Genomic DNA, 8,824 nt, shown 5'->3' on the forward strand with positions numbered 1-8,824 from the left:
AAGTATTACCTTTGCTGATTTTAGTCTCTATCTCTCACTGTAATACACTGTAACCATGAGTATAGCAACTTTCTGAGTTCTTGCAAATAACTGAACCTGAGGGTGGTGTTGGGGACCACCAACACAGTAAGTTAGGTAAGAAAGTATAAAAATAGTGTTACACATCTACAATTTCCCCAGATGGGAAAGGGACCAAGTTGCCCTATAGCACCTAAGATTGACTTAGTGTCCCACAATAAAACTGTACAGTTCTAAGATGAAATAAGGATAATTACATAAAATGCCAAATGGGAGCAAAAGTAGCACTAATTCCTTAATACATGTTGTTTTCTGTAAGGCCTATCATGGAGCCCAATGTGGGGCTTGAACTCACAACCTGAGATCAAGACCTGAGCTGAGGTCAATAGTCAGACATTCAGCTGACTGAGCCACCCTGGTGCCCCTCTGTAATAGTTGTTTTTATCTATCAGGCACATCTTTATCCCCACTAGGATGTCTTCTGATGTGGAAGACCAAAAAATAAGTAAGTACAATGATATCTTCAACTATAGCACTTTGTAAGTTCCATGGAGGGTCTCAGGAAGGAGACTGTGGAATTCCTGCATCCATATTTAGCATGTGCTCTACCTGGCTCTATGCTCAAAAGCATGGCTTTATATCCATTAAGACTTGGGTCTGTGTCCTCTTTTCACCAACTCCATTACTATCTATGTGAGCTTTATACAAACTTTCAATCTCTGTTTAGTTTCAATTTCCCATACTTTGTAGTGGGGAGAATAATATTACATTATGGTGTAATATGATTCTATTTTAATACATAATGTTATATAATGATTATGTAGGGTTTTGGTAAATATCAAATGAGAATATGCTTGCAAATCATTTAGCACAGTGGCTAAGCAGCTACAGATACAGACTATTCAATTAAATATTCTTCTAATTATTATAAGTAGCAGTAGTTAGTAGTTGCAGCAGCAGTCATGTGAGTGCTTTGTAATCATTAAATCATCACACACCTATCACACACACACACCTATAAGGGATAGCTGGTCACAACACAATGTTCATATGCTACAAGTTCATAGGATCTTTTATGCTATCTAGCAAGCCACTTATTAACATGGTTCTCACAGTGCTGAGCAGGCAGACATCTTATACAGTGATTTACTGCTTTGTAATATAGTTATGGAAGTAAACAGATAAATACAATGAACCTGCCATGCTTTATTCACAAATATGAAGTTTTGAGCCCAGGGTAAAAAGTAAATAAAGTTCAGGATACCAGTAGGAAAACACATTCCCAAGCAAGCTGAAGGTTAATCTGCTCAAGACATTTGCCACCCTCTACCAATTAAGGTGCACTACAGTGACCCCTAAATGAGAAGTTAAACTAAGAAAGTCTGACTCCAGAGTGAGATTTGGAGACCCTGTGCTCCCGAGGGTTTTACATATGAACATAAAGACCAGGGACAGAAATAAGTTTAGTCTAGCCTGTGCATTAGCTCCACAAAAGCTGTTAAAGCATTTCTGAAGTTAGCAGAAACTTCCACTGACCTAATCAGTGAACCTCTAACCAAAACAAACTCTGCTTATTTGCTGAAACCTGAGCCACAAGCTTATTTACTATTGTTTTGTTATAACTGCTTTTAACAGAACAGTGGACAAAATAAATGTTTAAAAATAAAGAAATATTAAGTATCAAAAATACCTGCTCTAATCCAGCCAGTAGTGGTTTAGTTTATATATTCTCTAATTCTCTAAATTATTCAAAAAGAACAATACTAGAATAAATCCTTTAAAATACACTAATATGAAGAAGAAACAACTTAGGCTTCTGGTAAACATGCAAATAAGCTAATGATGTACAAATGCTTCCTTGAAGCTCTGTAATGGGTGAACTCCTCTGTAAATGGGTGAACGCCCAAGGTGAACAGGAGCAGAACTAGTATTAACAGACCAAGATCCTCTTATCTTTAAGATGTGAGGATTTTTACTCAGGGAACATTTGCCAAGTCTACCCATAATTTACTTCTAAATTTAATTTAGTTTTTAATGCTTAAGGGAATTTTAAGTCTTTTCCTGGTTTAAAAATTCTTAAATAATACAGAAATCCTGTTAGAGTTGGGAAAAGGGTAGCAATTAAGTTTTCATTGGGCAAAACCTGAACAATGATTAATTTTTCAATAGTGACTAACAACGAAAAGATGAGTACAAGAGTAACTGATATATTCTAGAAGAATAATAGGAGCTATTGTAATTATTATAGGAGTTATTATTATTAATAATAGGAGTTATTATTATAATTATTAAAAGGGAGAAAGGAGTATTGAAAGAGAAAACCTGGAAAATTGGAAATCAGTCATGGTAATCTTTGCCTTTGCAAAATGTTTCCTAAGATGAGCAAAAAATTGGTCCATATATCAAGTTGTTATGTTGTATACCTTCAAGTTACACAACATTATATGTCAATTTTACCTCAATAAAGCTGGGGGAAAAGAGCAGTTGAAAAGCAGCACTTTCAACCACTGTAAGTAGTTTGCTATACTGCCAATAAATAATAGGCCAGATCATCCCATAGTTAGGTGGACTGAGGTACTGTAATCAGGCGAAGAACTAAGAAGGTATACCAGGAGATTAAGAGAGTTTGAGGGGTGCCTGGGTGGCTCAGTGGGTTAAAACCTCTGCCTTCAGCTCAGGTCATGATCCTGGGATCGAGCCCCGCATCGGGGTCTCTGCTCAGCGGGGAGCCTGCTTCTACCTCTCTCTCTGCCTGCCTCTCTGCCTACTTGTGATCTCTGTCTGTCAAATAAATAAATAAAATCTTTAAAAAAAAAAAAAAAGCAAGAGAGAGTGTTTGATAGTTATTGTGAAGCTGAAAGCCACCTCTCCAGAAATGACAGGGTCAGTAAAATGTAAATAACTAATGTTGCAGCACTGTTAGTTGAGTTATTGACTCAAAATTATCAGGAAATGATTGTGATAATTAATGATGATGATATGAAGTTCTTTTCAAAATAGCCAAGTATTACTGTCAAAATAGCAGACACTAATAAATATTTATTATATTTACTTATGCTTAATTTAGTAAGAGAAGCAACCATAAAAGAAATATGGAGAATATTAAATCTGAGAGGAAAACAAATCTGTTATAAACTTGCTCAGTGCTTTGCAAAAGTCTCACCCTTTTTTCCCATCTGTAAGGCAAAGGGGTTAGAACTCAAGACATCTAAGGGTATTTTGTCTTTATTATTCTGGCATATAGTAGTTTCCAAATTTGGGGTGGCCAAACAGAGAGATAAAATATTTCACAAAGAAGGTTTTGTGTGTCTGTGTGTATGTATGTGTGTGTACATGTGCATGTGTGTGAGTGCTTTGTCCTTGAGATGTTGATCTCATATATAAACAATGTTCAATTGTAGCTAACTCTAAAAATAAGGTAACTAGAGCAGGATCTGCAGTAAGGAGCTAACCCCAATCCCTGAATCCCTGACAGCCTTTCTTTTATACCACCAGGTTCATAGCACATAATCAGAGGTAGAAGAGTAGTCAATCCAGAAAAACAAAGCAGTTACTTTATACTAACTTCTTACTTTATTTATACTACTTTCTTTATTTATACTAATTTCTTACTAATTTATACTAATTTCTTACTAAAGCAGTTACTTTATTTATACTAATTTCTTACTAAGATACAGATCACATATGTTAAGGTAGTGGTTAAAGTCATGTAATCTGGGGTTAGATTGCTTTTATTCAAATCTCCAGTCCACTAATTACTATGTGAAACCAGGCTAGGTACTTAATCTACTAATTTCTTGGCTTTTCACTCTTGAATGAAGCAGACACCTACTATTCAACCCAACAATTCCATTGACAATATGCCAAGAGAAATGAAAACATATGTCTCAGTAATTATATAATCCATACCAAAAAATCCAACACAAATATTTATTATGGCTTTATGTGTAATCACCAAAATTCATAATCACCAAAAAACAACCCAAATAACCATTAACTTGTGAATGGGCAAACTGTGGTACATCCATAAATTACTACTCAAGAATAAAAAGGGATGAATTACTGATGCACACATGGATATCTGCTATAGCATAGATGAATCTAAAATACACTGTGCAAAATGAAAAAAGCCAAAAAAAAAAAGGTTGTATACTGTATAATTTCATATATATGGTATTATGGAAAGGCAAAGGCATGAGGGCACAAAACAAATCAGCAATTACTATGGGCTGTAGATGAGGAGAGACTACTGACTCCAAAAGAGCAAAAGCGAATATTTGTAGGTAATAGGACTGTTGATTAGAATGTGACCACATGCTTTATTCATCTACCAAAGTTCACAGAACTGTCCATTAACATAGGATGACTTTTAAAGTTGTACCTCAAAACATTTAAAAAATAGAGACATGATAGAAGCACCTATTTCATCAGGTTGTTGTGAAGATTAAGAAAGTTAATGCACATAAAAATATTGCAGTGTTTGACATACGAAGAGCTCAACAAATGCTAGCTATCATTATTGTCACAATCCTAATTCTTCAGAATTATAATGGTAGATTTTTTGCTAGGTGAAAATTATTTCTAAACAAGTAACAGTTACTCTTTAATAACCTTTTATAAAAATTGAGGTTTTTTTGGTTTAATAACAGTTTGGTTTATAGTGAGGCCACCTGTTCCTAACACATTGAAGATGATTGCAACATTCTCAGGGCTGTGTTTTCAAGACAGAATCATATATTAAGATTGCCCATTTTTAGTGCCAAATGAGATATAGATAGGAAAAAAAAAAACTAAAATGAAAAAGAATTTTGCTTGCTTTTCAGAACCATTCAATCTTTTTCTTCTGATCCCCAAGCCTCCAGCCCAGAGACCAAGATAAGGACACTTCTTCCATTTCACCAGGGCTTTGATTTCTTCCATCTCTACCTTCTTAGCACCTTTCCTCATCTCTTTTCTTCTGTAGCAACTCATACTATAGGTAGAAGATATAGTATTCCCTTCCCATATCTGTGTCACATTCCTCCCAACTGTAGCCCAATTTCCATACCCACACAGTTCTCCAAAAATCTTGATTTGCTAAGCCAAACAATCTTATCTCCTTTACAGGGTGTTTGCTAAGCCAAACAATCTTATCTCCTACTCTGAACAGTAGGTTCAGAGTACCTACTAACTTGATACCCTCCTGGCCATAGGTAGTAAAGAGCAGAGTATAGCATGGTGGTTGTTTAGAAGTTGGTAGGAAAAGATTTCTCTGTATATATCTCAAGGCATGGTGATACACACAGATAGATTCTGCAAGAGCCACCATGTGGGAAGCCAGCTTTGTGATGGTCAGCCTGATTACATTCTCTACCATTTTAGCGGTCAATACATTTTTTTTGTTGTTGTTGTTGCTTAAGGCATTTATCTATCTACATATATATGCACTTTTTTAATCACACCAAGAACATCTCAACCAATATATTCATCTTCCCCATTAACATTTCACTTTTCCAAGTCCATTAAGGGTCACAGCACGTTAGAGCCCAACTAATCTGACAAATTTATATAGTAAGCCCTTAATGACATCTAATATAGACATTCTCACAAATACACATATACATTTTAACAGTCCACTTAGAAATCTTATTTTTTTAAATGTAAGTTGAATAAGATTAGGTGATTTTGTAAAAAAAAAAAAAATTTTTTTTAAACCATGTTAATTTCCTAAAAAATCTTCACAAATACTGTCTTTTAAAAATTTCTTTTGGCTTATTGTCCCTCACAATTTCAAAAGAGTAAAATAATGTTCTCCATATCTGTCTTTCAAAATCAAATGCATGTTTGATAGAATAAAAAGTATACAATTTCTCTAGTTCACAAAATAAATACAATTACTTAGAATTTTTTTTAAAGATTTTATTTATTTATTTGACAGAGATCACAAGTAGGCAGAGAGGCAGGCAGATAGAGAAAGGAGGAAGCAGGCTCCCCACTGAGCAGAGAGCCAGACGCCTGACCCTGGGATCATGACCTGAGCCAAAGGCAGAGGCTTTAACCCACTGAGCCACCCACTGAGCCACCAAGGCACCCCAATTACTTAGAATTTTAACAAGGATATCTGAATTGAATATAGGGATTACGGGTTAATTTCACTTAGCATTTCTTTTGAAAGTTTAAAAAGAAAATGATTTCTCTTTAAACTTCAAAAAAGACAACATCAGATTCATAGCACAAAGCCCAGTTTTTGTTTTTGTTTTTGTTTCAGAGTGGAAATAAAAATTGAGAGAAGTTATCTTCATTGATGAAAATAAGTGATTAATAATAAATTATTCTCCCAGAATTTTCCAGAACTAGTTTCTTACTTTACTTTTATGTTATAACAATCTTATACGCAAAGTCATTACATCTTGTCGTTCCTGGATTTTCAGCAAGAAACTTGTTTTCAGCAAGATGACTGTCTTTCACACTCAAATGTACCAATGACTAATTTTTGTTCCAATTCCATCCAAACTAGTCATTATGTTTCCCTCAAAACCAGAGGATGCACTTGACACCTTGTGCATGGCTGAGTCATCATTTTCCATATGGTTATCTACGTACTATAGGCCTTCCAATCATTTTGGAAGAATAGAACTCAAAGTCTGCAGTAAAAAAAGCACATATATTTTGATTTCAGTTCACCTATATCCAGTCAGTTACTAAGTCATTTAGAGTCAACTGCTGTAGCATTTTCTTGGCTGTCCCCACTTTATTTTCCTTTTTATGTTTATCCTGGGTCTATTCTTCAATATTTTCTATGTGAATGAATGCACTGTTCTCTTAGCTCCTTGCCTATTTCCTGTCTTCCCACTTATTTTCCTATTCAAATTTATCCTCCCCAGTACAAATTACTTGAAAAAACCATTTCACCTTGGTATTTAACATCTCCATCTTCATGTTCTAGCTCTGGCTCCCCCACCCACCTGGAATTTTCACTTATCACTCTGCCCACATATCATGATTCTATCCATCCTTGAAAGTTCATCTCAAATATCAGTCTTTCACTAAAAATGTTCCCAATGCCCTACTCACTGTGACTACTCTCTTCTTTGCATCTCTTTTCTTTGAATAATTTGTTTCTTGCTTATGCCATTTTAAATTTCCTATGTCCTTAAATATACTTTTAATCTTTCCCTTAGTGGAGTCTACATTTCTGGAGGGCACAGACTCTATCCTTTTAATCTTCATCGTTTCTGTCTCAACTACCTATAAAATCAAGTGATCAATAATGATAAATCATGTTGATCGAGAACCAATATATTATTTTCATCAATACGCTCTCCCAATTCAAAGTTGATATCTTTTTCTTGTATCAGGCATTGAGCAAGATAGTTTTTGCATATAGACAAAACTTTAATTGAGTCTTTGATGGGGCAGATTTGAGATAAAATTGTAGTGTCCCTGACATTCAATAACTAACACATACTCTGTTTGGGAAATAGGGGTAAATTAAGAGTGACACATAAAAAGCCCCAAATTTAAGAGGTGGCGGAGTATCACAATAATCAAAGAGGTACTATCTGGGAAATCTGGACTATCTGGGAGATCTAATAATTGATAATAATTGATCTAATTTGATCAATAATCAATCTAATAATTGATCTAATTAGATCAATTAGTTGATCTAATTCTGAATTAGGCTGGAGTCACAATAAGTATAATTTGTAGTTAAAATGCTGGAAATGAATTTGTTCTTATGGACTTTTTATTAAATCTGAGGATTATTAAGGTATACATAGTCACTTTTTTTTTTTTTCTGAAGAGCTAAGATCCTATTAAGTTAGGAACTCCAAGAATTCAAACATGAACATTACATGTGTTACTAGTTAATATTTATTCTTTTGGACTTCATTACGAACATGGTCCGATATTTATGCATACTGTCTCTCCACTGAAGTGATCTGTCAATTACCACTTGTCATGTGCACCACCCTACCATAGCCTGGGCAGACACTGTTGTCAGACTTACTCCAACAGATGAAGTGGTGCCACTGAAAACAATAAAAAATGGATGTGTGCTAATTTCAGATTTTTCGTTAGAGAAAGGGAAGGTGTGAGGTTGGAAGTACTTGTGGAGTGAGATAATGCATTTGAATAGAAACATCATTCTTTTTTTTTTTTTTTTTTTTTTTTTTTTTCAGGGGAGAGCGCGAACGCAGTCCCCCACTACCACAAATTATGCAGTCGAGTTTCCCACATTTGGGGAAATCGCAGGGGTCAGCACATCCGTAGTGCAATGGATAAGCCTCGCCCTGGGGAAACCACCTTCGTGATCATGGTATCTCCCCTGCCAGGTAAGTATGAAACATCATTCTTTTTTAAAAATCACTTATTGGCCTGGGCTATTCTTTTGTTTTTGCTTTGGAAATTTTCAAAGTATTTAGCAAAAGGTTGATTATATGCTTGACTGTACAAAGCGCTATGACTGAAGAAGCAGAGCTGATATAAAGCTTCTGTTCTCTGGAGGCTGGAGATGCAGTGTGATTAGTTGTGACATTCTGAAGGGTGTGAATGGATTTAGAACAATGTAATGGACACAGGATTTTGAATTCGTTGCCAAATGGTTATAAACTCAAGCACCATCAACCAATTTACTTACCTTTTATTGTTTTAGAGACCAAATAAGAGTAGGAATATTGTACTAATTTGTTTAAAGAGTAATTTGCATTAGGTTTTCCAAAAGTACATTATCAGAGATATTAAAATATCAGGATTATGACTTTACACAGAGACAGTTACTAAATGAAAAACCGGTATTTTATCTGTCATCTATTTTTTTTTTTTT

At 34.9% G+C, this 8,824-nt stretch overlaps 1 non-coding gene across 1 annotated transcript; it reads right to left on the bottom strand.

Moving 5' to 3' along the window:
- Positions 1 to 8,177: 8,177 nt before the first annotated feature.
- Positions 8,178 to 8,341, bottom strand: LOC125110200 (U1 spliceosomal RNA). Its single transcript, XR_007130522.1, has one exon. It is a non-coding gene; the product is annotated as a U1 spliceosomal RNA (small nuclear RNA).
- Positions 8,342 to 8,824: the final 483 nt, after the last annotated feature.

Source organism: Lutra lutra, chromosome 9, assembly GCF_902655055.1.
Source record: "Lutra lutra chromosome 9, mLutLut1.2, whole genome shotgun sequence".
Taxonomy (NCBI): Eukaryota; Metazoa; Chordata; class Mammalia; order Carnivora; family Mustelidae; genus Lutra; species Lutra lutra.